This window comes from Cricetulus griseus (assembly GCF_003668045.3).
Source record: "Cricetulus griseus strain 17A/GY chromosome 1 unlocalized genomic scaffold, alternate assembly CriGri-PICRH-1.0 chr1_0, whole genome shotgun sequence".
Classification (NCBI taxonomy): domain Eukaryota; kingdom Metazoa; phylum Chordata; class Mammalia; order Rodentia; family Cricetidae; genus Cricetulus; species Cricetulus griseus.
In genome coordinates, this window is record NW_023276806.1 from 257,374,149 (window position 1) to 257,394,968 (window position 20,820).

At 43.5% G+C, this 20,820-nt stretch overlaps 1 pseudogene; it reads right to left on the reverse strand.

Annotated features, from left to right (window-relative positions):
• Positions 1 to 1,333: 1,333 nt before the first annotated feature.
• Positions 1,334 to 20,820, reverse strand: part of LOC113831872 — a 36,619-nt pseudogene continuing 17,132 nt past the window's right edge.

The following is a 20,820-nucleotide window of genomic DNA, read 5'->3' on the forward strand; positions in this document are numbered from 1 at the left end:
GTTGGTAACTGATTTCCATAGTGACTTACCAATTTTCTACGATCTAAAGATTGTACATAATATTCCTCCGGTACCAGGTACAAATTAATCTGAGTATTCCATTGCTGTAAGATATCATGACCCCAGAGATTTATTGCTATGTCTGACATATGGTTTTAGCTTCCTTTCTGTTCTTCCGGTCCAATGCAGACCACTCAATCAACACTGTCGAACTCTAGTTACATTTCCAATTCCTAAATTGTACATTCACATCTCTAAGAGGCCATCTCTGAGGCCAGGACTTTTGGGTAATAGTTACATCTGCACCAGTGTCAACTAAACCAGTAATAACTTTAATTCTTTCAACTGAGTCCTTCAGGTAATCACACCATCCTTGATATGAGAGGACCATGAATTCTGTAGAGTGTCTTCCAAAGGTCTCTATATGTCAAACTGTCCTTGGGTTTCATGATTATCTTCAGTGTCTGCCTGGCACAAATTGGAATTACTGGAGTAGGAAGCTGCATGAATTTTCCTGACTGCCTTAATGTGATAAGGCCTGCCACAAACCCCAAGTGTTGGCTGCACCTTCTGGTGGCAGCCCAGACAAAATGGGCATGGGAGAAGGAAGATCGATCACCTTGCTTTTGATCACTTGGACTTGACTTCCCTGTGACTACTGATTGGCATTTTTGCTGGTAGCAGATTTGGCTTTTAGGAGCTGACACTGTGGAACAGGGGGCGCATTGGGTTATCCAGGAACTTCTAGGCTTCTAGCACAACACTGAGACTACTGAGGCACACCCTGCACACCTACTACAGCAAATTCTAAGCTGCTCTGGTATGGTTTGACTACCATTTTTTAAGTGATATCCTTTTTTGCTGTAGAGAACCTGACAAATTTTAGCCAGGGTAGAGTGTTGTGACAGATCTGACCATGTTTTTGAGAGGACTTTGGTAATACTGGAACTTTGGAATGGAAAAGAGTTATGTGCTCAGAGCTTAGCGGGGGCTGTTCATTGGGAGCTAGGAGGTACTGCTGAGAGCAGTGTGGAAATGGAGGACTGTGTACCAGGCTTTTTCTTTTGGGAGTACCAACCAGCTTCTAAATCATGACTTGTCTTTATAATTTCCCAGCCTTTATTTAGCTCTTATTTTAATATTTTTATATTAATCATTTTTAATCTGCATCTTAAAGGAGAAAACAATCAAACATTTTAATTTACATCTTAAAGGGGAAACGAGGAAAAACATGAGTTTTAATTTCCATCTTAAAAGAACAAGTGAAACAGATGAGATAACAGGGCCTGGTGAGCTACCTGAATAAACACAAGAGAACATAGGCAGGCAGGTCTCAGGAAGCCATCTGACCAACAGGAGGCAGAGGCCTAGGTGAGTGTTCCTGCACCCAGGGGTGCTTCAGAGCCTGTGTAAGAATCTGGCGCTCTGAGGAATGGTACCTAAGAAGCTTGGTGATCAAGTCCTGGGCCCCCTAGGGTACTGGTTATAGAAACCTCAATTCCATCTAATGAGGCCAGTGAAGAAGAAGAATATCTTTAGTTCATTTCTCCTTGTTTCTGTCAGTCTCTTCAGGGCACCCTTCAGATTATCACTAACTATCAATGAAGAACTCCGTGTGTGTGTGTGTGTGTGTGTGTGTGTGTGTGTGTGTGTGTGTCTGCTTTTGTATATCTCGATGTAGGTGCTGATCTCGAAGACTGGATATCCCACCAGTAGCTCATAGAGCATCCCAATACACCAGACCCATCTTATCATACATTCTCCCATTAGTCATTTCTTGGGCCAAGTAGTCCAGAGTCCCACACATCTTCTATTTTCTGAGAAGGGGAGCATGCACAGACCAATGAAAGTCTGCAATCTTCACTTCACACCTGAGCCCCAGCAGGAGATTCTCTGGCATGATGTCCCTGTAAATCACCTTATGCTCATGACAGTAGGTCAGGGTGTTTGTCAACCCCTCCATTATTGTAGGTGAACCTTGATCTCCACTTCCCTTTGAAGCTGGTACCCCAATCCCTACTTCTGTCTGGGACTTGAATAGTACCTGCAGGGTCACAATAAAATGGTTTTCCTTGAGCCAAACCAGACGGGGATCTGGGAAGAAAGTTGGAGTCAGAAGAGACCGGTCCAGTCTGAGGAGAAACTGGCCAGTGGCCAAGGAAGCAGCACATGCAGATAATTGGGTAACAAGCCAGGAGCCAATGTGGCCAAGCATAGATAATATGGGTTCATTTATATGTAAGAGCAAGTTAGTAACAAGACTGAGATATTGGCTGAACATTTGTAATAAGTTTCTGAGCAATTGAACAGCTGTAGAACAGGAAAACACTAGCACCAGACATTCTGTGACCTAACAAGGTCCCATTCCATATTTCATATGGTGCACTGCTTGGCTGCAGCTCTTAAAGGGGTTTCTGAGATGGCTAGCTTTGATTTCTAGAAAAATACACTCAGCATAGTGTAGGAGAAGGCCTTGGGGAGCATATATCTTCTCATTCTGTTCTTGAATGTATTTGGAGACTTTCTTCAGGACCTTCTCATAATGAGTTTCCATGCATAAGAAGATGGTATATGCTGTTAAACAAGCCAAGCAGCCTTCAAGATATGACTGGAATTATAGAAGCTGTAGCCACGCCTTCTTAGGGGCTGGCTACAGGAGTACCTGAGGGCTTGTGAGGGCGTGGTCAGAGTGAGTAGGGGGACTGCGTTTTTCGGTTTCGGTTTCTCTTTGCTTCTTGCTGTACAGACTACCACCGGCTGGCTGGTTCGCTCTGTAAGTAAGGCTTTTCCCTATTAAATACCCTTATATTTCTACCTGACTCCGTATTGGTAATTTCTTACTATAGCATAGATTGCCAACTAACAGCAAGGAGGGTGGTATGTCTTACATGTCTTTTGAAGGGACTTCGAAGGCTTTATCTCATGGGAAACCTACGCTCTGATGTCACTGTCTTGAAACATAGCTATACAACAATACTTTGTTGGTTTGGGTTGGCTGAAATCCTCACTGACAGGGTTGCTTGCAAACTTGGCTCAGCACATGAGTGGTGAGCCAAATGCCATGTGGAGTCAGAACTAAATAAGTTTAAGTACTCACTCAAAGGAGCCAGGTTTACACCAGGTGCCTGCTTGTCCATTCAGCCCAAGAGGCGAGGGAAAAAAATGAGGGCCAAGTGCTTTTGTATATTTAAACCTTGGCTCTGTCATTCTGACTGCATCTAAGCAGGCATGGTCAGCAACACCTGTGCCAGCCCCAAGTGGGAGTGGTCAGTGTTTCCTCCTACAATTCCCCTCTTAGTCATTTTGTATCACTTCTATGGCAATCTGTAATCCACAATGACATAGAATTTCACTGTCTCAAACATTTGTTCTGATGTTTGTTAGATACCATCCATATAATGAAGATTGGATTGTGGAATTTTCTTACGAATTATCTTTTTTTGTAAAGTGCTGGCACAAGGTAGGATTATTTAACATTTGCTGTGGCAAAACATTCCACATCTCTTAACTGGCTGTGAATTAAGAGTTGGTACAGTAAATGCAAATTTTTCTCTATCACTTTCTTACACCAGAATTGTGAAAACATTCAGATCAATGACTATGATCAGCCTTCCCTTAGGTATCAAGGAAGGTAAAGGCATTTCAGGCTACAGAAGGCCCATAGGTTGAATTACTTTGTTGATGGCTCTGCTGTACCTGCACTAACTTTTCTAAAGCCTCTAGCTTCTCAGAAGTCATATGTAGGGGAAGCTGTAGCCACGCCTACTTAGGGGCTGGCTACAGGTGTGTCTGTTCACACCTGCCAGGGTGACGACGTAGAGGAAGAGGTTCAGGTGGCTGGTTCACTTTCGTTTTCCCTTTTGGCTTGCTGTACAGACTGCTGCCACACCAGCTGGTAGGTCGCTCTGTAAGTTTGGCTTTTCCCTATTAAATACCCTTATATTTCTACCTGACTCCGTATTGGTAATTTCCCACTATATCTGGTGTCAGGAGTGGGATCTTCAGAACGTCCAGGCTTTGAGTTTCGAGTGCCACAATTCAAACTTAGTCCAGAAACAGTAGGTCCGTCTTCCTTCTGTTCTGTGTGAACCTGCTCTTTTGAGGAATTTATCTTTTTAACAGCTATTTGAGAATTAGTCAATGAAGAGGGGCATTAAATCCAAACATATCTCAGAACCACTGTCATTCTTCCCCTCTAAATGAGTGTTTTCTTCCTGAATGATTACTTCTTTAACAGCCACTTCAGGGTAATCCTTTCAGAGGAACACTGTTAGCCGCAACTGGTCTCTTGAAAGAGCCTCTAGGCAAAGAGCTGGCAGGAGCATTACAAATCACTGGGGGATGCACTACCCATTTTCCACTAGTTGTAGCCTGAACAACACCGACTGAACTCTTTGCACACCACTCAACTGAGCCAACTCCAAGGACTGCTGCTGTCCCTGCTCCAGCCTTTGGGTAACTGATGGTCGAACTGCAACCTCTGCACACTCCTGCACACTCCTGTGGATTGACAATTGCTCTGCTCTCAGCTTTGCTGAAAGCATCACACCTCCCTGGGAAATTCAAGGACCTGGGTCCTGAGTGAAGACTGAACATCAACCACAGGAAATCCAGATGCAATAGGAATCAAGAGCTGCATGCTGTGATGAGATGAACTGTCAGGCTCAGCAAAGGTCCCAACCCAGAACATGTAGTTTTGGGTCAACACAAAACATGAGGGCAGGTCCTGAAACAGATCTTGGTCCCCTAGAGTGGGGCTGCATTCAGAGGCCTAAACCATTTGGAAAGGTACTGGGTCAGCATACTGGATGCTGTGACAACTGGTAAACACCAGATGACCTGTGAAATGAGAGGCCAGCCTGTGTGGATTCATCAGCTCATTGGAACCTGGTGACATGAACTTGGATGATAACCCTGAACTTCTTGGGTGTTGAGGGCTCAGTCACAGGAGATGGACATTTATGAAGGGCATGCTGCCTGAGGATAGAACTGTCCCACTAACTTCCTACCTGCATCATGTGTTCAGAAGCCTGACAGGTTGGAGCTCATTTGCTGCCTTCCTACACCTGTCTCAAGATCTTTAGCCTGTGGGACTTAGTAATATTTCTTGCTTATAGTCTTGACAGGGACGGGGTTTCATTTTAGCTGATCTAGTTTTTCTCTTGTAAGAGTAATTTCAATCAGGTTACATTATAAACATTGCTTAAGGTGGGCAAATCCAGGCCTAGGTTTCGAGTCTCCCTGGTCTGAGATGGCCAGTCCCAGTGGATAAACTGACCCACCCTATCATCAACTGCATCTGTGACCTGCTGGACTGTATGAAGGGACTGTCCCTGTGGAATATACCACAGGATGTCCATGACTCAGGGGAAGGATCACAGCAGGGATATGCAAGAGTTCGGGTGAGGGTCCAGTGAAAAAACCATTACCAGAGGCCTTGAACTCATTGCAATGAACTTTTTGTGTGTGGTGCTCATTGGACTAAAGAGTATACTGGGTGCCTCTAGGATGGATGATATGAAGTGTGTTAAATCGGGGAATGAGGTTGTTGCATTTTTTTGTTAAAATATTTGTGAGGGGGTTACTTGGGGATGATCAGGGATGAGCCGGGAGCGTATAGTGTCCCAGGGATGAGCAGGATTGGGGTGCATAATGTGTAATTGTCAAATCTCCAGGATAGCTGCTATTGGAATAGTAAACAATTTCTCAGAGCTTTTGTGGAAGGACAGGATATCTTCAAGCTGTCATAGACACTAGAAAACTACTATGGCTTGTCTTTTATAAGAGATGAGGCTCACTTGGCCCTCAGTGAACATTAGTGGGGTCTGATGCAGCCTAGAACAGACATGCCTAGATGGCTTCCTTGACTGAGGATTTCCTAGAAAAAAATGCACTCTTAGCTCCCAGAGGGGGAAGCTAAGCAGCCAAGATTCTTAGGATCTCTACCTGTGCTTGTTCTTGGATGGTCTGCATGTCCACAGCCACCTCCTCCTTCCCAGGCAGAGAACTTAACTGCTGAGGTGCTAACTGCTGAAGAGGAAGCTGAGGTATCTTAACAGAACCCTCCTTGCCAGCGTTCGCCACTGTACACCCAAGAGTCACAAATAGTAAATAGCAATGAAGGGACACAGTCCAGATTAAGCTATTGTGAAAATTCAGTGCTTTTGGTTTCAGGTCCTCGTGTCCAAAGGTAATAAATTGAGGTGGCTGCATAAGAATTGTATCTGTTAAGTCTTGTCCCCTAACAAGACTGAACTGCTTCCAAGATTCTAGATGGAGCTCTGCCCACACATTGGGAGTCTTGTTCTCACCCTAAGGTGGGAAGATCTGTTCAGCTGGAACTACTGTGAAGAATGAGATTGGACACACTGCCCAACCATTCTTGGGATCAAATTTCTTTCCCTATCCCTAGCTATGTTACACCAAGGACTGAATGGCAGGTGACCAGATTTGTAATGTGACGCAGAGCTCATGCTGCAGAATACTACTTGGGAATTGTGTGGTAGCTAAATGCTCCAATTGACATTCTGGTTCCAAACGTCCTTGTATGTTCTCATGAGGGGCCATTAGATTGCCAGTAGGAAGTCCTCCCTGAGAAGTGGTGCATAGAATGTCTATGACTCCATGGTTGAGGCATAGGCTCCAGATGGGAAGTGTGTGAACCACCTTCTAGTTCCTCACTGGATCTACTGTAAGGCTTGTCAGTGCTGTTGTCTATGTACATCTACCAAAAATGAAATGAACACTTTAAGGCATGGATATCTTCCCTTTCCTGGATGGTTCTCAGGCTGTGATCTCCAGGGGGGTGAATGTGGTATTAAATGCTGACTGACTCCAATAGAGAAAATGCTGGAGTAAGAATGACAAAGCTGAGTTTTCTAAACACTAGCCAATGGTGGGAATTACTAAAAATGCAGTATCCATTCATTAATTCCATAAGACAGCTCAGATGCTTGAAATCACTTTACAGTGGTATAGCCCTTACATACTGCATATCCCTCCAGCCTGACTCCTCCACAGTAAGGGACCTGACATTGGTCAGAGAGGAGGTGAATAGTCTACAAGTCGATCATCAAAGCTAAAAGCATTAAAAGTGGTGGCATTGAGGTCTGGAGAGAGCTCAGCCAGAGCTTAAGAGCATTTGCTGCTCAGAAAAGGACCTGGTTTGAAGTTCATTCCTGACATTGTGGCTCACAACTGAGTTCTGATCCAGTGGATAGGGTGTCCTTTTCTTTGGACACTGTAAGCACATAGTGCACAGATGACCAGGCTGGGCAAATAGTCGTGAAAATCAAATGTTTTTCTTTGTGTAAGGGGAGCACTGAATACAACCACAACATATTACTGTAAATGCTTCAATGTGCTTGGCCATTCAAACAGCTAATGTTTATGCTGTAGGAGCCTCTGTACAGATCTATGTGGAGGGATCTACAGGATACAATTCATGGGGGAATGAATTCAGCTTTTTTGACATGTGAACCCTAGACAGGTGTGATTGCCATTTGACCTCAAATTCAGAAAAGGGGAAGGTAGTCTTCTGAATAGCTCATAGGACTGACTGGTCCGTGTTAAATGGACACCAGATTGCTTCCAGTGGAGTGAGTAGAATTATTCTTCAGTGTTTCAGACACTGGACATGAATGGGCCATTCTTCATACCCAAAGCAGCAGCTCCCCAGGGCATACCTGCTGAGTGTACCTCAAAATCCTTTGGTCCTGACACACTAGTTGGAAACAGCCACAGCAGACAGACCAAAGAAAGTCAAAGCAAGTTAAGACTTCTGTCATGTGAGCTGCCCAGTGCCAGTACCAGGACACCATCTGTGTTCAATGACTGTGAGTCTCTTCTTCGTACTTTATTTCGTTAGTGGATGTATTAGCTCATAGAAGCTGAGATTTCAAATAGCTTGTGTGACAAGTGGGTAAATAACAAATGTCTCAACTGGAGAGAGGTATAGGAGAGCCAATGTGGCAAAGCATAGATAATATGGGTTCACTTGTATATAAGCGGTGTTTAGTAACCATCCTGAGGTTTGGCTGAGCATTTGGAATGAATATTAAGCCTCTGAGCTGTTATTGGAAAACGGCTGTAGAACAGGAAAACTCCAGCAACAGACATGTCCCTCTTTCTCCCTTACTCTTATCTCTAGAGCCTAGATTTCTCCTACCTATTCTCTCTGCCAATCAGCCCAGCCTAGCCCTCTACTGTTTAGGTATTGGCCATTCACCTTTTTGTTAGTTCAATGAGGTGCCTTAGGTAGGCAGGATGAAACGCATGCAAGCCATTTTTACATGAGACAAATGCAAGCAATTAATACGTCTTTGCATTGTTAGCAAAGACAAACGAAATTAATATCTTCAGAGTTTAATATTCTGCAGCCTAACCAAATGTAACACATTTTTAAATAGTTAAAATAGTATTCCACATCAAACTGGCTCATGACATTTTGGAGGAGAGCAAAGACTATTAGTGCCATGTATAACTTATGGGATTCAGGACCACTGAAGTGAAAGCTTTGCTTTACTTGAGGTACTTGATACTCATTATTTGGAGCTGAGAAGTTCATGGTGATTAAGGAGAGACCCCGGCATCATTGAGGAACACAAATCTGAGTATTCAGGTGTCAGCACACAGAAACTGGTTCAGTGGGGCTGAGTCTGCATCTCACCCTGTCAGGCCAACTTGGTAGTATGAGACTTTCAGGTCAGACTAATTCTAAAAGCAAGAATGGTCATGGAGATCACCTGAGGCTTGTTTGGTACCGTGTGAGACCAGGCCATCATATGGAGGACAAGGAGGAAAGTTGTGTGCTTGTTTTCTCTTGAAGGTTTGTTCAGACTCCTTTTTCTTATAGAACCCAAGACCACCAGTACATGTCATGGGTGGCACTTCCCACAGTGAGCTGGGCCCACCCACATCAATCAAGGAAATGCACATCACGCTAGCCTGCAGGTCAATCTGGTGGAGCATTTTTCTCGACTAAGGTTTCCTCTTCTAAAATGACTCTAGCTTATGTCATGTTAAGGAAGATGGCTGGGATACATGAGCTGCAAAACAAGAAACCTTTCTCTGAAAACAGAGGATATTAAATTATATAATACCATGGCCTATAGCATATTCACAGGCTTCAGGGTTCAACAGTGACTTTAAAGTATCTGGATTGTTAGATCAAAAGGGGAAAACAGAAGTTAGGCCATTTACCACTAAGCAAACAGAACTAATCTGAAGTAAGGAAATGGAATAATTGCAGAGCCCACCAAGATGGAATACTAGACTCTTCTTCCCCACACTCAGTTTTGCCCTAATTTGGTAGGCTGCTTCTGAGAGCCCTTCAGGCAAATACCAGCCATTAGCAGGCCTTTCTCACTTGTTCCAGGAAACCCTACCATTTGATCTAAAAAGCCACCTTATGGGAGACTACTAGTTAAGATGTATGTGTGTATGTGTAACATGTGAAAACGTTAGGGTACTAAATTTTTAACCATGCTTTTATTGAATAAACCATAAAGTAGCATTAAGCACCATTATTATTCAATCTAACTAGCCATAGGAAAAAAGGCTAGGTTGAAAACTACGATATGGAAATATAACAATTATAATCAAATGTATGCAATTAGCATAAAATAGAAATGCAGGGTCTTAGCATAAATCTAGTTGTAGTGTGTAACAGATACCACAACTTAGCCCTTTTACTCTGTTACTCTAAATCCCACTGGAAATATTTTGTCAAAGATCCTGTGTTCTTTCCTGATGTTGCACTGAGATTTTTTTTTAAGACTGTTTTAAAGTGACCAGACAGCTAAAAAGATGGCGTTCTGGTCTGTTTGCACAACAAAACCTTGAGAAAAGTAGGTTTCACAATGCCAAGATATGAGGCCCCATTATGGTGAACAAACTATCACCAATACAACTTGGAAAAGAGGCCTTGCAGGCTGACATATTCAGCTCCTCCTTGTGGCTAGCGAAACATCTAATGTGGAATCTGACTTAAGAAGGTCCCATTCCATATTTCATATGGTGCATTGCTTGGCTGCGATTCTTAAAGCAATTTCCTGCGATGGTTAGCTTTGATTTCTAGAAAAATATACTCAGCACAGATTCACAAATGATAGTAGAGTGGGTGGTACAACTGACATGTCTTTTGAACGGACTTCAAAGACTTTGTATCTTATGGAAAACCTAGGCTCTGATGTAGCTGTCTTGAAAGATAGCTATAAAATACTTTCTTGGTTTGGGGTTGGTTAAAGTCCTAACTGACAGGGCTGCTTGCAAACTTGACTCAGCACATGAATAGCCTCCATCCCTATCATTCTACTTCTGAACCATATGTAAATTTTGTAGAAGTGAGGCCCTGTGTAGCTTTCAGGACTTGACTTCTGTCTTTTACATCTCTCTGCAGCATAGGAGTTTGCCTGAATCCTAACTACTTTGTACAATGACTTCTCTGCCCCTCTGGATGGTTTTGGTTGCTTTCCCTATGTAAATATTGAGCTCATCTAAAACAGAAAAACCTAGACAGAGGAAATCCTACCCTGATACCTTCAGAAGGATTTCGAGTTTGAGGCAAGAGGTAGGCTGTCGTGCCCCTTACGGAATATGATTTCGGGACAGGTTGAGAGACAGACTTCCCACCGGAAGGCAGGCCTGACTTGTCTAGGATCATACCACTTGCATTTCCTTAAAGAAAGCAAATGCCTAAGAACTCAGTCTTGTAGGAGTCCATTTATCAAGGTAGTGTTTCCAAAAGTTTTTGCTTGTTTTTGGGGGATCGGCAAGTGTTTTGCTGCCTCTTCTCTTAGGATTCAGCAGGTAGATGCAAAAGAGCCATAGCCTGGCCTGTCTAAATGCTTTTCAGGTAAGGTCCTTGTCTGGGTCTTATACTTCCTAAAGGGTGGAATAAGTTTGTCAAAGTTCTCTAGAGTCATAGAACTTACTGGAGAGGGAGAATTTATTGGAATGGAATGCCTGCTGTTGTCTAACAATGGCTATCTGTGAATCACAAAGTTGAAAGTCAAGTTGTTTTCCTGCCTCAAGATCTGGATCATAGGTGTGGCCTCTATCTCCAGATGTAGTTCATACCAGATATAGTCAAGTTTACAACCAAGAATAGCCATCAAGGAAGCTGTCTCTAGTTGGGAATGTTCATTCACCACCTCCTGGTGCAATGGAATGAGAAGTGCCTCACATGTACACAGCCGGGTGCACGAGACATTTGTGCTGATCTTAGAGGTCCAAATATCATTGATCCCATTGGTGTGTGCTAAGGTTGAAGACACTGGAATGACTATACATGAAGGTAGTGTATGAATCACAGAGCAAAGATCAGTGTGAAAACTCAGAAGTTAGCCTGGGGATTAAGAATAGGGCTTTCCCAAAAGTGCTCAGACTCCAGCTTAGACTCCCGTGCTTATATCTTGCTTGTACAAATAAAGCCTCTCTGGAGGTCAGAATGTTTACCACTAGCTAAACATAGAGGTCTGGTGGCCCATACAGACAGGAAGTGAGATAGCTGGGCAAAAACAGGATATAAGCAGAGGGAAAAACTCTAGTTTTGGTCTGCTGAGATCCTAAGGAAAGGGGATAGGTGTGGCTGTGGCTTGCTCCTTCTCTCTGATCTCTTAACATTTTCCTCTATATCTGACTCCTGGATTTTATTGGATCAATTAAGAAGTGCATTTACAGACTCCTTACTGTACGGCTTGGGCTTTGACTAGCAAAGACATGAATGAAGCCTTCAGGGTCCTTAGGGCTGACCTTGACAATGCCATCAGGTTTCATCCTGAGACTGAAAGCAAACAGGAGCATTTCTTCTAGAGTAACCCGTCTCAGGCTTAACTCATCAGGAAGAGAACTCTGGTCACAGGGCTGGGGTTGGAGAACTGTAGCTGTTCTCACAGCAAAGTGTGTTATGAGAAGAAATACTAAATGAATGATGAAACAATTTAGCTCAGAATGGATGGCTGCCCAGACTCAAGTCAGCAAAGTAGGAGGCTGGAAACACCCCCTCATTCTTTATGCCTGGTGTGGACTCTCATGCTTGCTGTCTTGTGTTCTGTGCATTTCACAGGACTTGACTGTCAGCTTCCTGTCATCTCTTTGCAGCATAGGAGTGTCCCTGAATGGCTTGCATGACTCCAAGATCCTAGCACAATAGTAAACCCCAATGGGAAGATAGAAGCTCAGGGAACCAAGCAATGAGTATGAGGATTCACAGGAATTTGGGATGCTAATCATCAGACTACCCAACTCTCTTTAGAATTAACTTGATAGCCTTCATTCCTTTAACATTGCTTTTTTGTAGACAGGATTCACCATGTAACTCTGACTGTCCTGGAACTTGCCAAGTTGACCAGGCTGTCCTGGGCTCACAGATCACCTGCCTCTGCTGTCAAGTACAAGTACTATGAATTAAAGGTGTGAACTACCATGCTAAGCTGGCAGACATTTTAAAAATCCTTCAAATTACCATGTGGATATCTGATCTAATTTAGAGCTATGCTGTGAGGTGAACTGGCCCCTCGGACATCTGCCTTAGCCATGGCAGTTGTTATTTTAGTCTATTCCAGAGACTTTACTCATTAGGAAGACCATGTAGAGCTGAGTTTTAATGATTGGAGGAGCAACCATTAAGGAATGGGAAAGGAGGCAAAAGGGAGTGTTTTAAATATAAATTTCAGGATTCACTATTGAAAGAATTATTCCTCTTTGTTCTAAGGCTCTGGCATGCTACCTAAGTGGTCAAATGATTACTCGAATACCTTGACCTTTCAATCTGGTTCTACCACATCATCAATAAAAGAACTTGTCATGTTTTCCTTACCTTGCTTTTTTGTTTTGGGGGGTGTTGCAAGCATTCCACAGTGAAAATCACAGGACAGCTTTGTGGGAGTTGATTCCCACCTGAACTCGGTTGCTTTTACCCACTATATGCCATCTCTTTGGTCCCTCTTTCCTTGTTTTGTGACCTTAATCTTAATTTGTGCAAGGGTTCACATTAGGGGATATGCTTGTGTATGTGGGTGACAATTTGAACTAAGATCCTCATGTTTGAGTCTCAAGCAGGCTACTGACTGTGCTGTCTCCCAGCCTTGATCTCAGACTTCTGATCCCTCCTGCCCCCAGTTCATGAACACTGGGATTGCACACATGCACATGCCAGTTTCTGCAATGCCTGGGTTAAATCCCAGTGCTCCACTCATCCTTGGCAAGCAGTCTGCCAACTGAGCTGTGTCCCCAGCCTTTGTCATTCCTCCTAAGAATCTGAAATATCACATTTGACATGAATTTTGAGGGGCAGATGTTTGACCAGATGTCCTACAAATCAATGAATCTAGGTTTCTTTCACTTTGTCCTCCTGTAATCTCACAATATTAACTTTGTATTTATGATCTCTTTAGTACTATTTTGGTTTTCCTTTGTATAACATAACTCCTCGTTGTCCACACAACTGAAGGTGGAGCGTGCATGTGTGTTTGTGAGAGATCACTTGAAGTGGAATGAGAACTGGATCTGGTCCCCAATGTGTGACCCAAGGATTAAATTCGGGATGTCAGCCTTGGATAGGAGCCTCATCACCGGTGTAGCCTTCTCACCAGTCTAACTTCTGGCTTCTTAATTGGTTGGCTTCCTTTGGAGTCAGAAAATGTTGAAGTTTTTGATGCTCAAATTCCCCCCTTTAGAACAATCTCCCCTCTTCCCCACTACCCCAAAATTACTACTGAGTGTTTTCACATGTAGTTCCCTGATGAATAGAGATGTGTCCACTCCCCCTGCTAAAGATGTTGTCTCCATAGTGGTCTGGCGGTTAAACTTCAGATCATTTTTCAAAACTGCTGATTTTTAGTACCTGCATTGGTGTTTTTGCCTGCGTGTATTTGAGAGTGTTGGGGTCCCCAAAATTGAAGTTACTGTTGTAAGCTGCCCTGTGAGTGCTGGGTCCTGTGGAAGAGCAGTCAGTGCCCCTAACCCCTGAACCATCTCTCTAGCCCCTCCAAAGCTGCTTCTATGTAATGGAATCTTGTTCATCTATCATCCAAGAATCCTCTAGTGTCTTTGATTCTATATGGTTTCAACATTTGGGTTTACATAACCTAAATGCAAGGAGACTTTTCCTGAAGTCCCTGAAGGACTAGCAGAGGCCATTAGTAAAGGTGCAGCCCCATGATTGAAGGGGCAATGGAGAGAGCTGAGATGTGGCACCATGTGACAATGTTAGAATGCCCAAGGAATGTCCAACAGACCATTGTAAAGGCAAACCCAAGTTTCAGAGTAGTCCCAGTATTTTTTAGATTCCAGTCCAATTGGAAGTGAGACCAGCCTTGAGTCTAAGAAACAAGCTGTGTTGGGTGTAAACAGTAGAGACAGAGGTGCCACTGCCACACTCTTGGAGGCCAGAAGATCACCACACTGTGGACTTGGGTTTTGCTTTGGTCTGGTTGTGACTGTGCCTGATTATGCTCTCTTTGAGTAAGAAAGTATATGGCTTATTTTATAGGAGTCCACAGTTGAGGCATCTGGAGGTTGGCCTCGGTGTTGCATGCCTTTAGGCCCAGCACTCCGGGGACAGAGACAGGGGGACTTCTGAGTTTGAGGCCAGCTTCATCTACACAATGTGTTCCAGGACAGCTATGAGATACACAAACTATGCCTTGAAAAAGACATTTGAAAATTTGCAGTCAGATATTTTAGAGGTCACCTTGGATATCACACACATGTAACTTTAAAGGTTAGAATGTTTTAAAGACTAATTTGTAAAAATTGGAATGGTTTGTTAATATGAATGATACCTTGGGTGCAAGAAATGAAAGACTACAATTTAATAGTGATGTTTACCTATAACCTTAACAAGGGTCAATCCTGCTGATATGTCAACTTGACAGTCATTTGGCAAGAGGGACCCTCAGATGAGAAAATGCCCCCTGTAAATTGGCATATGGACAAGACTGTGGTGCATTTTCTTGACTGAGGTGGGGGCGGGCCTAGATCACTGGACTTGGATAGCTGGGCCTTGAGTTCTGTAAGAAGGCAGACTGAGCAAGCCAGTCAACAGCACACCTATGACCTTTACCCCAGTTCCTGCCCTGAATCCTTTAGGAATGGGACTGACTGAACCACCAGGTTTGTAAGCTTAAATAAACGCTCTCCTCCCGAGTTGCTTTTGATCCCAGGCTTTCTATTGCTCTTAAGAAATCCATCCATTCCAGGCATGGTGGCACACATCTTTAAAGCCCAGCACTTGGGAGGCAGAGGCAGGCAGATTTTTGTTTGACACCAGCCTAGTCCAGTCTACAGAGCTCTAGGACAGTCACGGTTATACAGAGAAACTGGATCTTTCAAAAGACCAAAGAGAAATCCCTGTCTCAAAAAAAAAAAAAAAAAGAAAGAAAAAGAAAAAGAAAAAAAAAACTTACTCTTCAAGGTAATCCCTCTTAAAGCTTCTTTTTAAGGTCTTGCTACATTGTTCTTAATGTTTGTTTCCTAATCAATCAAAACCCCATCCTGGCCAAGGCCCTTTCTAACAAACTCTCTCCTGAGGGTAAATATGTTGGCTCCTTTTCTCGACCAACAACCATGGGGCTTCTGGTCTCCAATGACCTGCTTGGTCTTCCCAGCACTCTAGCTTAGATCTTGCTGAAGCAAGCATATACAATGAGGAGTCCCCATCTACTTGCTCACTAATCACAAATCTGAGTTCTGGGTGGTGTTCTGAAGTAGATGCCATGTAAGCTATTACAAAAATCAAACTAGATACTTTCAATTACTAAAGGCTAGTGTGTGACACACTTGGAGGCCATATTCATTAAGATAATTTCACCTCACAATGAACCCCCACCAGTCTTAGACTGAGAATTCAAAGAGCATGCTCAGTTGGTACCTGCCTAGGAAGCAGGCAGCATACAGCCCTGCTTACATATTTCTTAGTGGACATTCAGAAAGTCATCTGTTACTTTGTTTGTTACTACTACAATGCTGGGCAAGCAACTTAAGGAAGGGCTTCTCTGGGCTCAATGATTTGAAGGACTAGTCCATGGCAGGGAAGACATGGAAACAGTGATAGGTGGATGGTCACATGAGGACAACAGTCCAGAAGCAGAAAATGCTGACTGCTGATCAGCTTGATTCTCTTTAATCAGTCCAGGACCACAGCCATCAGTATTTAAGGTGGGTCTTTCCGTCTTCATTAACCCAATCTAGAAGTACCTTGTAGGAGAGAATGATCTGGCAAACGGGGAGGTAGCATTTTGTATTTCCTTGTTGGGCATTTGTCTCTTGGAAAATTCCTCATATTTCTTTGGCAACATTCAGGACACAACAAGTAATCTTCTACTCCTGGTGTTGGGAAAATACAGGCTGGCAATAGGGAAAAGATCATCCTTTTGGAAATGTCTGGACCCCAGGTACAACCCATATTCGTCTTTAGGCAAACCCAGCCTGTCTTACCTGCAGGGAACAATCTGTCATGGAAACACACCACCTGTATCCAGGGGCTGGTGGCAGAAAAGTCTTTAAATTGGAGGGAAGAGGTTGGTAATTAGCATCTCCAGGCTGAGCCACTCTAATGATAATTCCACAGACAGCAAACAGACTTTCTGAAGTTTTAACTTGAATTATGCCATTCTTCTCTCTCTTGGTATTTTGATGCATGGGCTCTTTAATGGCCATCTTGGGTTTCTTGGGAATCAGCTTCATTTTGGCCTCAAATGTTTGAATATGACATTCTTGTTCTGAATATTTATTTTGCTGGAGTCTCTAGTAGATTCAACATTCTTTCCATCTGTACTCATGATAGGAACACCATTCCCAAAAAGTGTTCTGAGACACCTCAGTAATAGGAAGGATGTCTGGCAGGGCGGGTGGTGCTTTATCTTCGACAATGAGGATTTGATATCCTTAGATGGTACCTTGGGGATGGGGGGGGTGGACAACTGTGAAAGCATGTGGCCTACGGTTGAAGAAACATCTGATTCTGGTGGTAGTTGTGTGGTGATCTCCTCCTCAGTACCTGGTACCAGTGTTGAAATTACTAAATGCTTAAATGAACTTGGCTATTCAAACAGCTAATGTTTATGCTGGGGGAACCTCTATCCAGAGCCAAGTATGTAGAGGGAGCTGCAGGATGCAATGCATGGGGGAATTCAAATTTGAGACAGAAACCTACTTAGCTGTATGCTCCACCAGGGACTGGAAAGGGCAGGAAATCAGGTTCTTAATGGAACAGGGCTTATGTTGTAGAAATATTTCTTGGGAATAATGAGATTGTTGAGGCACCATGCTCAAATCCTGGTTCCTAATCTACTTGTATGTGTTTATGATGGGTCATTAGATTGCCTGTAGGAAGTCCTCCAAGAGAAGTGGAGGTGTATAGACTGTTAGGAACCATGAAGAGAGCTCATGATCTGAAGAAATGAGGATTCTCATGTGACCAAGAATCTGAATTCCAACACTTGTGGGAGCCATTTTAACTTTCCAAATTCATAAAACAGGGAGTGTCTCCATGATTCACAGGACTAATTGGTCCATGTTAAATGGATTCCTGAAGGTTGTCAGTGGAGTTGGACAATGATTGATCTGGTTCTCTAGTGCTTCCGATACTAGAAAGAGAAGTGGTCATTCTTCACCCCCAAACCAGCCCACCAGTTCATACCTGCTGAGTGTCCCCCAAAAAACATTTGGTCCTGACACCCTAGTTGGGAATAGCCACAAGAGACAGATATAAGAATGTCTCAGCACTTCAAGAAGTCTGTCACATGAGCTGTCTGGTACCAGTATTAGGACATGGTCTGTGTCCAATAGGATTTGAGTGTCTCTGCATGCTTTAAGCATTTCTATCCATTAACTGCACCATAGACCATGTGACAAGAGGGTAAAGTCAATTAAATGACACAGCTGGACAGAGGTAGAGGAGAGCAGTTCCAGGTGATTAGGAAGGAATGTCTGTATCCACTAGGGGCACATGAGACTTGATGCACCTCCTTGTGTTCATCTCTGTGGATCTCTTCAAAATCACTTCTTACATGCTACATTTGAGACCTTTTCTTTAATGTCTGAGGTATAATTATGTGTTTACGTACACACAGTTTGAGATCAGGTGGTCTGAACTTTGAAGCCATCTGTCCACTCCTGTAGTAGATTTCTTATGTAGTCACGATCACAGCAAACATGGACAACTCCCTAACTCTCCCCTCTGGGAGTGGGACTCATCAAACTTAACCTTCCAATCATGCTTCTTATCAATGACCAGTCCACATCTTGAAGTTACCAAGTCAGCTAAGTACCATCTAAGACACCTTATTCCAGAGACTGCCCTGGGATCGTTCCTGTTGCCATTTCTTGCTATAGAAGTACTTCATAGACTAAGGTCATCTTATAAACCTACCAAGAAGCCAATATGCTGCAAGACAACCTTTGTAACACTTTTGGGGCAGCTCATTGTGAAATGTCACTCTCCTAAAGAGAGGTTGCCATCTCATTCCATTTCAGTGTTGCTAAGTTTCAGACATTAAGTGGCTCTTCAGGGACTCTGGTCTGTGAAAGATATGTGGAACCTATGCTATGATTAAAGGAAGTCATATGTGACAAGGTAGAAACAAAGAATCCCCTTGAGCAACATGAGTGTTGAAGTCTACTTGCCCACTTACTTGACTGTTTTGGCCCCTGTGTTCATGATTTCTCAGTGACATCTTCTGGTATTCATGCTCATCCTGAGGTCTAGCTGGGCCATGCTGTGAATGCCCCATCAGTAGAGGGATATTGGGGACATTTTTACTTGTTTTGGTTCCCTTCAAATGACAGATTGGAACATGCAGGCCAGGTATGGATCCAGCCAGGCTAGCATAGTAAAAGTAAGTGATGTCTCTAGAAAGCTGAATTCAGCTAATGCCTTCACAAAGGACTCTACACCAGATGTGGTCTTTGCATCTGCAGGCACCAATTCTCCCTAACCAAAGTACCTGGACTGTCTTATGCTCATGCAAACTAAACCTCTTCATTCATTGCTGTCTGCATGTCTTGGCAAAGATCAAGAAAGTTAAGTAATCCAGAGTGAGAAGGGCTCGGTGACACGGGGTCCAGAGAAGTAACAAATGAATGGAGGTCTTCACTGAAGAGCTGGTCATGGATGTTCATGCTCAATTTTCAATATTTGCTGATGGAGTCTCCTTGGGCTTCCAACTGCTTGTCTCAGGGTTATTCTGCTTCAAAAAGCCAGATGGTTTGGCTTCAGAGGCTAGGTCATCAGAGGGGACAGTCCCTCATGCCCAATCTGTTCTTTAGCTGTTGCAGAACCTTTGTGAGCTGGGACGAGCTGGCCCACAGTACAAGCCACACAGGATGTGACAGCCATGTAACTTCATGTGTCTTTAGCTGGAGAGACTTTAAATGGGCTTGGGGAATGGCGAAGTGGATGGACATTAAGGCTCCTGCATTTGATGATTGTCCATCTCTAGGGCTCTTTCAGACCTTTCCCTGGAGTCAGCCTCGCGCTTTGTCTTACAAAGACTGAGGAAAGGGAGGCTCTGGTTGTTGGCCTTATCTGCTGGTTGTTGGAGACTGCGAGGGCCACCCTTGAGTGGAGAAAATATTCAGGAGCCGGCCTGCACTGCATCTTTAATGCCTTCATGCTCCTGACTGCTGGATTGTCTATTGCTCTGCTCTGAGCTTTTCTTAAAGCACCAGCTCTCCCTGCCAAATTCAGGAAACTGACTCCCATGTGGAGATTCACACAGAGACCACAGCATATCCAGATCCAACAGGGACTACGAGCTGCATGATATTTCAGGGGTGAACTGACAGGCTCAGCAAATATCCCAATCCAGCACATGCAGTTTTGGGTCAACATAGGACTCCAGGGCTGGGTCAGGTACCAGATCTTAGTCCCCTTGAGTGGGGCTGGCTTCAGAGGTCTAAACCTTCTGCTGGTGGAGGGGAGTAGCTCAGGATAATGGACTGGGACAAGTGTAAACATCAGATCTGTGAAATTGGAAGCCAGCCTGTGTGGATTCATCAGTCCCTCAGCTTGGTGACAGGAACTTAGATGATCCTGAAAGTCGTGTTTGAGGGCTAAGGGTTCATAGTCATAGGAGATGGACATGTATGAATCATAAGCTGCCTAAGAATAGACAGAAGTTTGTCCTGTCTTTTCCTAACTCCATCCTCATTGGGGTTCATCTGTGTATTTGTATCTCTCTTGGTTAATGAATAAAACACTGATTGGCTGGAAGGAATGTGTCATACCTGGGGAGAATCAGAATATAAGCAGGGACAAACAGGAAATTGCTCTGTTCTGTCTATTCTCTGCAGACATGCTGAGTAGTCGACATGTAGGATTTCAGAGGAGTAATCGGTCCCTGGACCTTTCCTCCTCCGTAAAAGACCACATGGAAATACAGATTATTACAAACAGGTTAACTTAAGACAGATTTCGCCACTTAGAAGCCATAGCCAACAGCCAACAGATTCATACTTGATAAAATTTTGTATTTTCATTTGGGGTTGATGTTGCATGTGGGAAGAGCTCACATTACAGTGTCTGGTATCTGCAGATGGCTGACAGAATAGATCTCACCTACTGCCTGCCTTTTTCTGTCTCCAAAACTGAACTTAAGGCTGGCGTGTTGGACTTAATTATGTCTTGTTTCATAGTGTCTGGAAGGGGAGTGACTTTCACCCTCCTGTTTCTCTTTTTTTCAAGTATATGATTAATTTCAATGTTTTATGTGGGGCGATTTTACAAAATGATTTTAAAAGTTCTCAACTTTAATTTGTGCATGGGAAGTCTTCTAGTTGCAAGGGACACTAGGGGATATAACAATATTTTTTTTG